The 14664-nt window shown below is 48.9% G+C and overlaps 1 pseudogene; it reads left to right on the top strand.

The window, feature by feature from the left end:
• Positions 1 to 11492: 11492 nt before the first annotated feature.
• LOC108519474 (60S acidic ribosomal protein P0 pseudogene) lies at positions 11493 to 12486 on the top strand (annotated as a pseudogene).
• The last annotated feature ends 2178 nt before the right edge of the window (positions 12487 to 14664 follow it).

Genomic DNA, 14664 nt, shown 5'->3' with positions numbered 1-14664 from the left:
ACATTAAGGCCTGATGTGGTGACTCACACCTGTAATCCCAGCACTTTGGGAGGCCGAGGCAGGCAGATCACTTGAGGCCAGAAGTTTGAGACCAGCCTGACCAACATGGTGAAACCCTATCTCTACTAAAAATACAAAAACTAGCTGGCATGGCGGTGCACACCTGTAATCCCAGCTACTCGGGAGGCTGAAGCAGGAGAATCGCTTCAACCCAGGAGAGGGAGGCTGCAGTGAGCTGAGATCACGCCACTGCACTCCAGCCTGGGCAACAGAGCGAGACTCTGTCTCAAAAATTTAAAAAAAAAAAATGTGTATATATACACACACATATATAAACATATATCATATGTGTGTGTGTATATATATAAACTTTAAAAAGAAAACAGCAAAAAAACCCCAGCTAAGTGTAATGGGGGAGATGGCTGACACAGCACAAGGCCAAAGGCATAATCATCAGGGCTCCAGGAAAAGAATAAAATCTTGAAGGAAATGTACTTGAAGGATGGAAATCTGGTTTTTTTTTTTTTATTTTTTTTTGAGATGAAGTTTCGCTCTTGTTGCCCAGGCTGGAGTGCAAATGGCGCGATCTCAGCTCACCACAACTTCCGCTGCCTGGGTTCAAGCAATTCTCCTGCCTCAGCCTCCTGAGTAGCTGGGATTACAGGCACGCACCACCACACCTGGCTAATTTTGTAGTTTTAGTAGATACGGCATTTCTCCATGTTGGTCAAGCTGGTCTCTCTCTCCCTACCTCAGGTGATCTGCCTGCCTCAGCCTCCCAAAGTGCTGGGATTACAAGGCGTGAGCCACCGCGCCCGGCCGGAAACCTGGTTTTAAAATGAGCTTATTTGTACCTGTGGTAGGAGATTGCTGCGGTGTGCAGGCTGACCCCTGACTAAGCATTGGAACTGGAAGGAGTGGAGAGGCAGCTGCTCCCTCTCTGTGACCGAGTCCCCACTGCCCATGCTGGAATATGAGAAGTCTTAACAAGCAGTTAACTGAAAAGCATCAGAGAAAATATTAAATAATAATTTCCCCTTTAATATTGCTGTCATTCCATATATTTTTACAATTTCTTAAGTATAACCTATATGAAAAAGTCAGCTACTTAAAGGTAAGTTTTTATTTTATTTACTTATTTTTTTGAGATAGAGTCTCACTTTGTCACCCAGGCTGAGGTGCAGTGTCACAATCACGGCTAACTGCAGCCTCAACCTCCCAGGCTCAGGTGATCCTCTTACCTCAGCCTCCCAACTAGCTGGGATTACAGACGTGTGCCAACACACAGGGCTATTTTTTGTATATTTTGTAGAGAGGGGGTCTTGCCATGTTGCCCTGGCTGGTCTCCAACTCCCGGACTCAAGCTATCCTCCCACCTCAGCCTCCCAAAGTACTCCAGTAGTATGAGCCATTACGACTGGACTTCAAGGTAAACTTTTAAAAAACTTTTCAACTGACTGTACGAGGTGGCTCAAGCCTGTAATCCCACTTTGGGAGGCTGAGGCCAGAGGACTCCTTGAGCCCAGTAGTTCGAGACCAGCCTAGCAATGCAGTGAGACTCTGTCTCTACTTATTTATTTATTTCTTTCTTTATTTTTATTTATTTATTTTTTGAGACAGAGTCTCGCTCTGTCACCCAGGCTGGAGTGCAGTGGCACAATGTCTGCTCACTGCAAGCTGCACCCCCCGGGTTCATGCCATTCTCCTCCCTCAGCCTCCTGAGAAGCTGGGACTACAGGTGCCTGCCACCATGCCTGGCTCATTTTTTTGTATTTTTAGTAGAGATGGGGTTTCCCCTTGTTCACCAGGATGGTCTCAGTCTCCTGACCTCATGATCCACCTGCCTCGGGCTCCCAAAGTGCTGGGATTACAGGCAGCAACCACCGCTCCTGGCCTGTATTTATTTAATATGTATTAAATATTAAATATTTATATTTATTTAATAATATAAATAAAGGTCGGGCACAGTTGCTCCCACCTGTAATCCCAGCACTTTGGGAGGCCGAGGCGGGTGGATCACCTGAGGTCAGGAGTTCGAGATCAGCCTGACCAACATGGTGAAACCATCTCTACTAAAATACAAAATTAGCCGAGTGTGATGGTGGCAGCCTGTAATCCCAGCTACTTGGGAGACTGAGGCAAGAGAATCACCTGAATCCAGAAGGCGGAGGTTGCAGGGAGTGGAGATGGTGCCATTCCCACCTGGGCAACAAGAGTGAAACTCTGTCTCAAAAAAAGAAAGAAGAAAGAAAAGAAAGAAAGGAAGGAAAGGAAGGGAAGGTGTAGAGGACTACGCGATCCCAAACGAGACGTTCCGATAAGTCCTGCTCTTGTAAACGAAGCAGGGCGTTCCCGATAAGTAAGTCCTGCTCTTGCAAACGAAGCAGGGCTTTCTGATAGGAGCCAGCTGCAAACAGCAGACCCTGGGGGCTTGTTTATGTGTAAACATCTTGAAAATCCAGAAAGTCAGGGAAAGGTCAGAAAAGCAACAATGTGTCTTGTGACTTGGCAACATTCCACAAACGACTGTATAAAATAAAGCAGAGCATGTCGTTCGGGGTGGCCGCCATGTTTGTCTTGTCTTGTGTTGTCTTGTGTGTTCATTCCTTTGTTTAGGAAACACGCGGACCCCTACAGGAAGGAAAGGAAGGAAGGGAAGGAAGGGAAGGAAGGGAAGAAAGGAAGTAAGGGAAGAAAGGAAGGAAGAAAGGAAGAAAGAAAGGAAGAAAGGAAGGAAGGAAGGAAGGAAAGAAAGGAAGGAAGGAAGGAAAGAAAGAAAGGAAAGAAAGTGAGAAAGGAAAGAAAGAAAGGAAAGAAAGAAAGGAGAGAGAGAAAGAAAGAAAGAAGGAGAGATTGCTTGAGCCCAGGAGTTCGAGACCAGCCTGGACAACACAGTGAAACCCCATCTCTACAAAAATACAAAAAATTTAGCTGGGCCAAAACCTTGTCAGATAAAAAAGAAAGAAAGAAAGGAAAAGAAAGGAAGGAAGGAAGGAAGGAGGGAAGGAGGGAAGGAAAGGAAAGAAAGAAAGCAGTTTCCAAGCACACACAGGAATTCCCACTAACAAAAGTATTTTCAGGTCATCAATCATCAATATGTTCCTTATGTATCCGTTGCTATCCTACCAAAATTGGGCAAATATTACAAAGGATGGTCTGAATTTCTGATGTTTTATGTTAACAGAAAACTGTCTCATGGAAACTATATAATAATGCAGAAAATGCAAGATCTGAGATCTCAGGAGACCGCAGTAAACTGAACAATCCTGTGGGACTCAGATATCCTACTTCATCTCCTCTGAAATCTTTTTTTTTCTTTTGAGACAGTGTCTTGCTCTGTCGCCCAGCTGGGAGTGCAGCGGCTTGATCTCGGCTCACTGCAAGCTCCACCTCCCGGGTTCACGCCATTCTCCTGCCTCAGCCTCCCGAATAGCTGGGACTACAGGCGCCTGCCGCCATGCCAGGCTAATTTTTTTTAATTTTTAGTAGAGACGAGGTTTCACTGTGTTAGCCAGGATGGTTTCGATCTCCCAACCTCGTGATCCGCCTGCTTCGGCCATCCAAAGTGCTGGGATTACAGGCGTGAGCCACCATGCCCAGCTGAAATCTTTACTATTGTTTCATATGGTGCTAAATAAAGGAAGTGAGGCGCGTCTGCTTCCAGGAGTTTCCAGTTGTGCCGTCTGGGTTTGGTTCTCACCAAGGCTCAGGTCTACCCAAAGTCACCACATTAAACATTTTGGTCAGACTTTTTACAACTTCACAGTATTTTAATATTCATCTCTGGGGATGCCCCAAACAAACAAGCAAATGCAACTTTTTTTTTTTTTAATGGAGTCTTGCTCTGTCGCCTAGGCTGGAGTGCAGTAGCGCGGTCTCGGCTCACTGCAAGCTCTGTCTCCCGGGTTCAGGCCATTCTCCTGCCTCAGCCTCCCGAGTAGCTGGGACTACGGGTGCCTGCCACCACGCCTGGCTAATTTTTTTGTATTTTTAGTAGAGATGGGGTTTCACTGTGTTCGCCAGGATGGTCTCCATCTCCTGACCTCATGATCTGCCTGCTTCGGCCTCCCAAAACGCTACAGGCTTGAGCCACTGCGCCCTGCCACAAATGCAACTTTTTAAGGATCAATGAGTGAACTTCCTTCAGGTGAAGTGTTTTAGTACCAACTCGGTTTTAAGTTGATTTTTAACATTCTCCTTCATAGGCCTTCCCACCTACGTCATTGAGAGGCAATTTCCCAAGGCAGGACCTTGCCACGTGGCCCACTGTATGTTGCCTAGCTACTGGGCAGCTGGCTCTATAGATTCTTCTGTGTACATAAATTCAATCACTCTTTTCTCAAAACATAGAGTAAACCTCTGGTTTGAAAGAGAGACTCAAGCTTTAGATACACAAATATCCTGCAATCTACATGTCAAACGGGAGTGGAAGCTTTCATTTCTTAGAGGCTAGAACAGAGGGAATAACAGTACCCCAGCAGACAGACCATGAAGAGCTCTGTAGGTGTGTGCACAACTTCCCAGGCTTGAAATGTGTGCAGCAAGGATGTCCTCAAAGGACTCTTGTGCACGTGGCCCTCCACCCATGGTCCCCACAGCGGGACCAGCTCCACACGCAGGGAAGGATGGAAAGGACACCCAGAGCCAACCTGGCCCTGGGGCCTCCCCTCCTGGCCTTCACGGCTCCTCAGATTGGGTCTGTCACACCGAAAGGCCTTTCTGGAAGGAGGGCACCAGATTTTCTGTTCTGAGAAGATGGTGGAAGGCAGAGCTGAGTTCATTGCTTGTGGAAGAGAGAGAATAGCCCCTGCACCGAGCCTACATCGCAGCTGCCAGGGGAAGTGGAGAGGCTAGGATCTCACTGAGAATTTCAAGATTGGTTTAAGGAGGGCCTTTCAATGCAGGGGCTTGCTTGGGATTGGGGGAGATCATGATACAGTAGTTTCAGGTTGGTAGAAACAGCTAGGCAAGGGGTTTGAAATGCCTTAGGTGTGAAATGTCTGTTGATGCTTCTATTAAATAAAACTCACCTATTAAAGAATTGATGGGCCTCTTGGGAAATTCCTGTAATAAACAATCAAGTTATTTGCCTGGGCAAGAGTCTCTTGGAATAGTAAAGTTATTGTACCAAAGACAGTGGGAGAAAAAAGTCATGGTAATGCAGACAATAAACTTGGGGGTAGAAGGGGATAGTTTCTGCCTCAATCTGACTAGTCATTAGGTCTAAAGACCTGAGGACTAGGACACATGTCAAATATATTTCAATAAATTAAAAAGGTTAAAAATTCAGGAAGTGGACCCATGACAATGTTGGGGTCTGCTAAACAGGACAGGGAGCATGGAGGAGGGGTGCATTAAAAAACAAGCCTTGGGCCAGGCTCAGTGGTTCACACCTGTAATCCCAGCACTTTGGGAGGCTGGGGCAGGCAGATCACGAGGTCAGGAGATCGAGACCATCCTGGCTAATGTGGTGAAACCCCGTCTCTACTAAAAAAATACAACAAATTAGCTGGGCGTGGTGGTGGCACGCGCCTGTAGTCCCAGCCACTTGGGAGGCTGAGGCAGGAGAATCACTTGAACCCAGGAGGCAGAGGTTGTACTCAGCCGAGATCACACCACTGCACTCCAGCCTTGGCGACAGAGCAAGACTCGGTCTCAAAAACCAAACAAAAAAACAAGCCTTACCTGTTTTAGAATCTCACCTATCACTGACAAGCCTTAGTTCCAATCCCATCACACTAATTGCGTGATGCAGAGGACCCAGGTAATCCAGCTATGGGTGAACAATAATGGTAGTAGGTGCCATTTATGAAACAATGACTATATGCCAGGCATATGTGATCATCACGGGGGGCATTATTGAGGAAACCAAGGTTCAAAGAGGCTTAGTGATTTGTCTGAGGTGATGAAATCAAGAAAAGTGGCCGTCCTGGGACTCAAACCTGCTCCCTTTGGCTCCAAAGCTCTTTGTTCCCAGACTGGTCAGGGTGGGCCTCCTCATTTTGCTGAAGATGTTCAAGGCTTCTCAACAGCTGCCATTTTCCACTGTGCCTTGTGTTAATCTTACATGGCCCTGGCCACCAAATAAACTTATTTTACTCTGAGAAGTCATTTGCTACTGTTTCTATTGTATAAAATTTTCTCATAGGAAACACTGAAAATTTACCTCATAGAGAGAGGCGACAATGTGCTAGCAGCCCTCACTCTCTGCGCCTCCTCGGCCTCGCCATCCACTTTGGCGGCGCTTGAGGAGCCCCTCAGCCCGCCACCGCACCGTGGGGGACCCTCTCTGGGCTGGCTGAGGCTGGAGCCTCCTCCCTCTGCTTGCGGGGAGGTGTGGAGGGAGATGCGCGGGCGGGAACCGGGGCTGCGCGCTGTGCCCGCGTGCCAGCGCGAGTTCTGGAGAGCACGGGCAAGGGCTCGGGGGCCCTGCACACGGAACCGCCCCCCGGCGCCGCAGGTCCAGGGCAGTAAGGGGCTTAGCACCCGGGCCAGCTGCTGCACAGGTTGCTCCAAGTCCCCCAGCAGTGCCGGCCCGCCGGCACTGTGCTCCAATTCTCGCCGAAGGCCTCCCCGCGGGGCAGGGTTCGGGACCTGCAGCCCCCCATGTCCGACCTCCCTTTTCCCCCTCCCCCCTCCCCCTCCCCCTCACCTCCTCTCCCTCATCCCGCGCGTGGGGCTCCCGCGCGGCCCGAGCTCCCAACGGGCGCACTCCCTTCCATAGCGCCCTGTCCCATGGGACACCAAGGGCTGAGGGAGTCGCAGGCGTGGCTCAGGACTGGCAGGCAGCTCCGCCTGCAGCTCCGCCTGCAGCCCCTGTGCAGGAGCCACTACGTGAAGCCAGCTGGGCTCCTGAGTCGAGTGGGGACTTGGAGAGCCTTTATGTCTAGCTAAGGGATTGTAAATACCCCAATCAGCACTCTGTGTCTAGCTCAGGGTTTGTAAATACACCAATCAGTACTCTGTGTCTAGCTCAAGGGTTGTAAATACACCAATTGGTACTCTGTATATAGCTAACCTACTGGAGACTAGGAGGACTAGCACTCTGTGACTCTTGTGTCTAGGTCAAGGATTGTAAAGGCACCAATCAGCACTCTGTCAAAACGGACCAATCAGCTCTCTGTAAAATGGACCAATCAGCCGGATATGGGTGGGGCCAGATAAGGGAATAAAAGCAGGCTGCCAGCCCCAGCCAGGAGCAACATGGTTGGGTCCCCTTGTATACTGTAGGAGCTTGGTTGTTTTGCTCCTTGCAATAACTTGTTGCTCAGTGGGTTCACATTGCTTTTATGAGCTATAGCACTCACTGGCAAAGGTCTGCAGCTCAACTCCTGAAACCAGTGAGACCACGAATGCACCAGGAAGAATGAATAACTCCAGATGCGCTGCCTTTAAGAGCTGTGATAGTCATCACGAAGGTCTGCAGGTTCACTCCTGACAGCGAGACCACGAACCCACTGGAAGGAAGAAGCTCCGGACACATCTGAATGTCTGAAGGAACAAACTCCGGACACACTATCTTTAAGAAGTGTAACACTCACTGCGAGAGTCCGCAGCTTCATTCTTAAAGTCAGTGAGACCGAGAACCTACCAATTCTGGGACACGATAGGAGTGTGTGAAAAGTGAAAGATGCTGTAAGTCCATAGGAAACAGCATGAGCACAGCTGTGTTAGACTCTACAGGCTGCTACAGCCGACTTCCATAGACTGGGTTGCTTATGAACAATAGAAATTTATTTGTCTGGCTGGGCGTGGTGGCTTGCACTTGTAATCCCAGCACTTTGGGAGGCTGAGGCGGGCAGATCACAAGGTCAGTAGTTCAAGACCAGCCTGGCCAACATGGTGAAACCCCGTCTCTACTAAAGATACAAAAAATTAGCCGGGCATGGTGGCACACACCTACAATCCTAGCTGCTGAGGAGGCGGAAGCAGGAGAATCACTTGAACGTGGGAGGTGGAGGCTGAAGTGAGCAAGATCATGCCATTGCACTCCAGCCTGGGCGACAGGGTGAAAAAAATTTTTTTTTATTTTGTCACAAGTTGCGAAGTCCAAGATCAAGATGCTAGCAGATTCTGTCTGGAGAGGGCCAGCTTTGTATTTGAAGATGATACCTTCTTGGTGTGTCTGTACGTGGTGGAAAGGGCCAGCTAGCTTGCTGGGGCTTCTTCCTTCCATAAGGGCACTAATCCCATTCATGAGGGCTCCATCCTTATGACTTAATCACTTCCCAAGGCCCCACCTGACACCATCACCTTGGGGATTAAGATTTCAACATAGGGATTTTGAAGGGACGCTAACATTCAGTTCATTGCAGTAGCCTTGGATGCAGTCTTGGCACACTAGGCTTTAGTAGAGGAAAGGCCTCCTTGCTGCTGGCAAAGAGGCTCCAGCCGGCTCTGGTCCCAGCTCAGGATACTATCCCAGGAGGGTATTTTTTCTTTTTGGAGACAAAGTCTCACTCTGTCACCTAGGCTGGAGTGCAGTGGCATGATCATGGCTGACTGCAGCCTCAGTCTCCTGGGCTTAAATGATCCTCCCACCTCAGCCTCCCAAATGCATGGGATTCCAGGTGCATGTCACCAAGCCTAGCTAATTTTTTTTTTTTTTTATTGAGAAACTGTCTCACTCTGTTGCCCAGGCTGGAGTGCAGTGGCGCAATCTTGGCTCACTGCAACCTCCACCTCCCAGGTTCAAGCAATCCTCCTGCCTCAGCCTCCTGAGTAGCTGGGATTACAGGCATGCACCAACATGTGTAGCTAATTTTTGGTTTTTTAGTAGAAGTGGGGTTTCACCATGTTAGCCAGGCTGGTCTCGAACTCCTGACCTCAAGTGATCCTCCTGCTTTGGCCTCCCAATGTGCTGGGATTACAGGCATGAGCAACTGCTCCCAGCCCTGGGATGGTTTTTGACAGCAGAAACCCACCAGCAAAGGAGAAAAAAACTCTGCCTCCTCAGAGGCTGTAGGGAAGCCATGGCTGAGGTAATTGTGTGATTAAGTTTTGAGCCCATTTCCAGCTGACCCACTGGGGTGGAGATGGGTATAGAATGAAGACGCCTGCAAGGCCTGTCTGACCTGGGAAGGCCAGGTCCTGGGAAGCCCTGGGACCTGGGAAGGCCAACAACCAGGAACACCCCGGGTGGCTCTCATGACAGGCAGCTTTCAGAGCAATCAATCATTCTCCATTTGCGGTTCAGACCAACCTGGCTCCCACTGGAGGCCCTACTCTCTACACCATATAACCCTGGGCTAGTGGCTTAACCTCTCTGAGACTCAATTCCTCATCTCTAAAGCAGGGTGACTGCAGCTGCCTTGCAGAGTGGCTGTGAGGCTTAGTTATCACTCATGATGTCTGTAAAGCTCTGGCAAAGTGCCTGATACATAGTAGGCACTCAGTAGGTGACAGCTTTGATTAGGATGATTAATTACACTAATGTGAAGAGCTCTGACAGCGCTCCCTATAGGCACGTTGTTCCCTGCAAGCCAGCACTTCCTGTTCCCCTACTCATAGGGTAGCCAGGACCTGAGGAACCAGATACTCTAAGGATAAACTGGAACATCTAGTCTTCCCTCTTGACCCTCCCTAAACTTGTCCCTTGCCACGGGGGAGCCCCCTTCACCAGGCCCTTCCCAGCCTCCAATACCTGCTCAGCGCAGCCCTGACCCACAGGAGCTGCTTGAGACTGGGGGGCATGACCCACCAGGCGGAGGCATGAAACTGAGGGCTGTCATGGGCCCACCCCAGGTGCAAGCCTAGAAGGCCCTGGACCTCTGGGAGTCTCCTCAAGTCATGGAAGGTGAGAGAAGCCTCTGCTCCTGTGGTCAGCAGTGGGCCAGGTGGCAGATTGCTGACGGTAACGGGGATACGACTCAGTAGGGAAGCCGGACCTGGTTAAAGAGAGAGATGAACACCCCCTCCTGGGGCCTTGCCTGGAGCCCTTTGTGAGGGGGGCAGCAAATCAGGCAGAACCTTGGGCCCTCAGCCCTCCACATCCTGCCTCTGTAGTGCAGAAAGTGGGCTTTTATTATAAACACTTTCCTTTTCTTCTACCAGTGGTGGGAAAGTTGGGGAAGGAGAGAGCCTCCTCCAGTGGCAGCACTAGCTGGAAGAGAATGAGGGAGGGAGGAAGGCTGCATACCCCCAAACGCCCCTCCTTGTGCTTTGCTATTCAGCAGAAGGGGAAAGCTGGACACTGTTAGAATGGTGCAATCCTGGCTGGGCCTGGTGGCTCACCCCTGTAATCCCAGCACTTTGGGAGGCTGAGGCGGGTGGATCACCTGAGGTCAGGAGTTTGAGACCAGCCTGGCCAACACAGTGAAACCCCGTCTCTACCAAAAATACAAACATTAGCCCGGCATGGTGGTGCACGCCTGTAGTCCAGCTACTTGTGAGGCTGAGGCAGGAGAATGGTTTGAACCCAGGAGGCAGAAATTACAGTGAGCTGAGATCGTGCCACTGCACTGCAGCTTGGGTGACCGAGCGAGACTCCTTTTCAAAAAAACAATAAATTAATTAATTAATTAATTAATTAAAGAATAGTGCAATCCTACCAATAAACACAAAACCACGCCAAAGTGTTCTCCCCACCAAGATTCTTGGTTATATGCCAAAGAAACTAATGCTGGACACTTTGGACAGAAAGGAGATTTGTGGGTCAAGCATGGTGGTTCATGCCTGTAATCCCAGGACTTTGGGGGACCAAGGTGGGTGGATCACTTAAGGTCAGGAGTTCAAGATCATCCTGGCCAACATGGCAAAACCCATCTCTACTAAAAATACAAAAAACTATCTGGTGTGGTGGCGGGCACCTGTAACCCCAGTTACTCAGGAGGGAGGCTGAGGCAGGAGAATCACTTGAACCCAGGAGGTGGAGGTTGCAGTGAGCCAAGATTGTGCATGAGACTCCATCTCAACAACAATAACAAAAAAAAAAAAAAGAGAGAGAAAGAGAGATTTGTGAAAAGGATCTCGGGGAGCCTTAAGAATCTCCAGGTGACCTGGAGAGCAAGAGAGATCCGCTGAGCTCACTCCTGCAGCCGACCTCCCGCAACCCCTCATGCTGTGCCTGGAATGCATACAGGTTTTCCCATTGTTAGCCTCTGATTCAAGGTCTGGGCAGCCTCCGTCAGATGCCACACAAGGCAGGCTGGGAAAATGAGTGCCTTGCATTTGTGCTTCAAGTCAGTGCATCCCCTAAACATAGGAAATGGGTCCAGATGACAAATTTGAGTGACAAATGTCCCAAGATGTCAATAGTGGTTATTGCTGGGTGGTTGTGTTCTATGGAATTTTAAAAAAGTATTATTTAGAAATTCAAATATACACAAATGTAGACACAATATTAAAATAGACGCCATCTCCAGCTTTGTTATCAGCTCACGGGCAATCATGATATTGTGAAGATATATATTTGGGCCTTCTCTCACCAGGTGTCCTTGTGGAAGTGACATGATGTTTAAACCCTGCGTAGCAATCCCTGACCCACTGCCGTGATGCCCAGGGAAGACAGGGCAACCTGGAAGTCCAACTACTTCCTTAAGATCATCCAGCTTTTGGATAATTATCCAAAATGTTTCATCATGGGAGCAGACACTGTGGGCTCCAAGCAGACACAGTAGATCCACTCTTCCCTCCAAGGGAAGGCCATGGTGCCGACGGGCAGGAACACCATGATGCGCAAGGCCACCCAAGGACACCTGGAAAACAGCCCAGCTCTGGAGAAACTGTTGCCTCCTCTCCAGGGGAATGTGGGCTTTGCGTTCACCAAAAAGGACCTCACTGAGATCAGGGACCTGCTGCTGGCCAATAAGGTGCCAGCTGCCGCCCGTGCTGGTGCCACTGGCCCATGTGAAGTCACTGTACCAGCCCAGAACACTGGTCTGGGGCCCGAGAAGATTTCCTTTTTCCAGGCTTTAGGCATTACCACTAAAATCTCCAGGGGCACCACTGAAATCCTGAGTGATGTGCAACTGATCAAGACTGGAGACAGAGTGGGAGCCAGCGAAGCCACACTGCTGAACATGCTGAACATCTCTTCCTTCTTTGGGCTGGTCATCCAGCAGATGTTCAACAATGGTAGCATCTACAACCCTGAAGTGCTTGACATCATAGAAGAAACTCTGTATTCTGGCTTCCTGGAGGGTGTCTGCAATGTTGCCAGTGTGTCAGCATACTGGCTACTCACCTGTTACATCAGTACCCCATTCTATCATCAGTGGGTACAAAGGAGGCCTGGCTCTGTCTGTGGAGACTGATTACACCTTCCCACCTGCTGAAAAGATCATGACCTTCTTGGCTGATCCATCTGCCTTTGTGGCTACTGCCCCTGTGGCCACTACCGCCATGGCTGCTTCTGCTGCTGCGGCAGCCCCAAATAAGTTTGAAGACGAGGAGTTGGAGGAGTTGGACGAGGATATAGGATTTGGTCTCTTTGACCACCAAAAAGCAACCAACTCAGCCAGCTTTATTTGTGAAACAAGGGAATAAAGGCTTACTTCTTGTTTTTTTTTTTTTTTTTTTTTTTTTACAAAAATGTATATACATCTTTGGTCTTCATCTGGTTTCCTGGCATACAACTCCTAAAATCCTAGAATCTCTAAAGTAACATGCCATTTTCTGTATACTAATGAGTTAACTGCTGGTTGGCCACCCCTAGCAGCTTGCCAGTCACTGGAAAGACCAAAGAAGGATGAGAGGGTTGGACTTTCAGTCCCACCCCTGCCTAACCTCCAGGAAGGGAGAGGGGCTGAAGGTCACAATAGCCATGGTTTAATCAAGCATTGCCTACATAATGACACTTCCATACAAACCAAAAAGATGGGATTCAGGGAGCCTCCAAGTAGCTGAACACATGGAGGTTTCTGGAGGTTGATGTGCGGGGAAGGGCATGGAAACTCCATGCCCCTTTCCACATGCCTGGCCCTGTACATCTCTTTATCTGTATCCTTTGTAATATCCTTTATCATAAACCGATAATATAAGTAGCTGAGTTCTGTGAGCCACTCTAGCAAATTAATTGAACTCAAGGAGAGGGTATTGGGAACCCAGATTTACAGCTGTCCGTCAGAAGCACAAGCAAAACAACCTGGGCCTTGCGATTGGCGTCTGAAGTCTTAATAGGACTAAGTCCCCAACAAGTGGGATCTGAGGCTGTTTTCCAGGTAGACAGTGTCAGAATTGAGCTGAATTCTGCTACTTGCTTGGTGTATGGGGAGATACCCCCACACATCTGGTCACTGAAGTATCTGTGTTGTTTAGTAAGAAAATAGGGAGAGCACTTTGGTTTTTTTCCTGTATCCTCAGAGCAATTTTATTTCATTTATACTTTTAGCCATCTCCCTCTCCCCATTTCAAAGTGATACAGGAGTTAAGAAGAAATTACTGGCCGGGCGCGGTGGCTCAAGCCTGTAATCCCAGCACTTTGGGAGGCCGAGACGGGCGGATCACGAGGTCAGGAGATCGAGACCATCCTGGCTAACACGGTGAAACCCCGTCTCTACTAAAAAAATACAAAAAACTAGCCAGGCGAGGTGGCGGTCGGCTGTAGTCCCAGCTACTCGGGAGGCTGAGGCAGGAGAATGGCGTAAACCCGGGAGGCAGAGCTTGCAGTGAGCTGAGATCCGGCCACTGCACTCTAGCCCGGTCGACAGAGCGAGACTCCGTCTCAAAAAAAAAGAAGAAATTACTTAGGCAGATAGTGAGGGTAGGGAAGTCCTCGGTAAAGTATTCCTTTTAATGAAAAGCAGCGCCAAATTATTTTCCTTTCTAACAAAGAGCAGCCTGTAAAATCTAGCTGCAGGGACATAGATGCCAGCAATTGTGCCAGTCATGTTCAAGATGGCGGCTCCAGCTTCCCTTCTCTTTATCAGCCAGGTGTACAGTAAGGAGCAGACAACGGCGTGGTCAACAGGAGAGTTCATTTACATAATAAGATTAGGGCAGGGTGTCCAGCATTCCCCGTGCTATGTAAATGTCATACTTGATTGAACGAATCTGTGAGCCCTGTGTAAATCAGACACCGTTTCCTCAAACCTGCCTGTAAAATGTGGCACATCTGCTGCCTGCTTGTCTTTTCTGCTGGGAGACCTCTCTCTCTCGTAGAGAACTGTTTCTCTTTCTCTTCTCTTCTGTTTATTAAACCTCCATTCCTAAACTCCTCGTGTGTGTCCGTGTCCTAAATTCTCCTGGCACCAGACAAAGAACCCCAGAGTATGTACCGTAGACAACATAGCTGCTTCAAAAGTAAGCAGCAGTCATCCTATCGTATGGTCATCCCTATTTTAGTACTTATCCCTGAAAGAGAAGGACTACGCTTTAAAAATATAACCTTTACCCCTTTCCTCACTTTCCCTTCCCCCACCTTCTTGAAAAAACAAAAATAAAACTATAACTTAATACTACAATCACACTTTAAAAAACTAACAATAGGCCAGGTACCTTGGTTCCTGCCTGTAATCTCAGAACTTTGGGAGGCCAAGGTGGGAGGATTGCTTGAGCCCAGGAGTTTGAGACCAGCCTGGATAACATAGTGAGGCCTCATCTCTACGAAAACTGAACAAAATTAACTGAGTGTCGTGGCACACGTCTTTAACCCCAGAGGTTGAGGTGGGAGGATCCCTTGAGCCCAGGAGGTCAAGGCTGCAGTGAGCTGAGATCACGCCACTG

This window comes from Rhinopithecus bieti, unplaced genomic scaffold, assembly GCF_001698545.2.
Source record: "Rhinopithecus bieti isolate Rb0 unplaced genomic scaffold, ASM169854v2 scaffold_2435, whole genome shotgun sequence".
Classification (NCBI taxonomy): Eukaryota; Metazoa; Chordata; class Mammalia; order Primates; family Cercopithecidae; genus Rhinopithecus; species Rhinopithecus bieti.
Note: the sequence above shows the minus strand (reverse complement) of the source record. Positions and strands in the feature narration are given on the sequence as shown.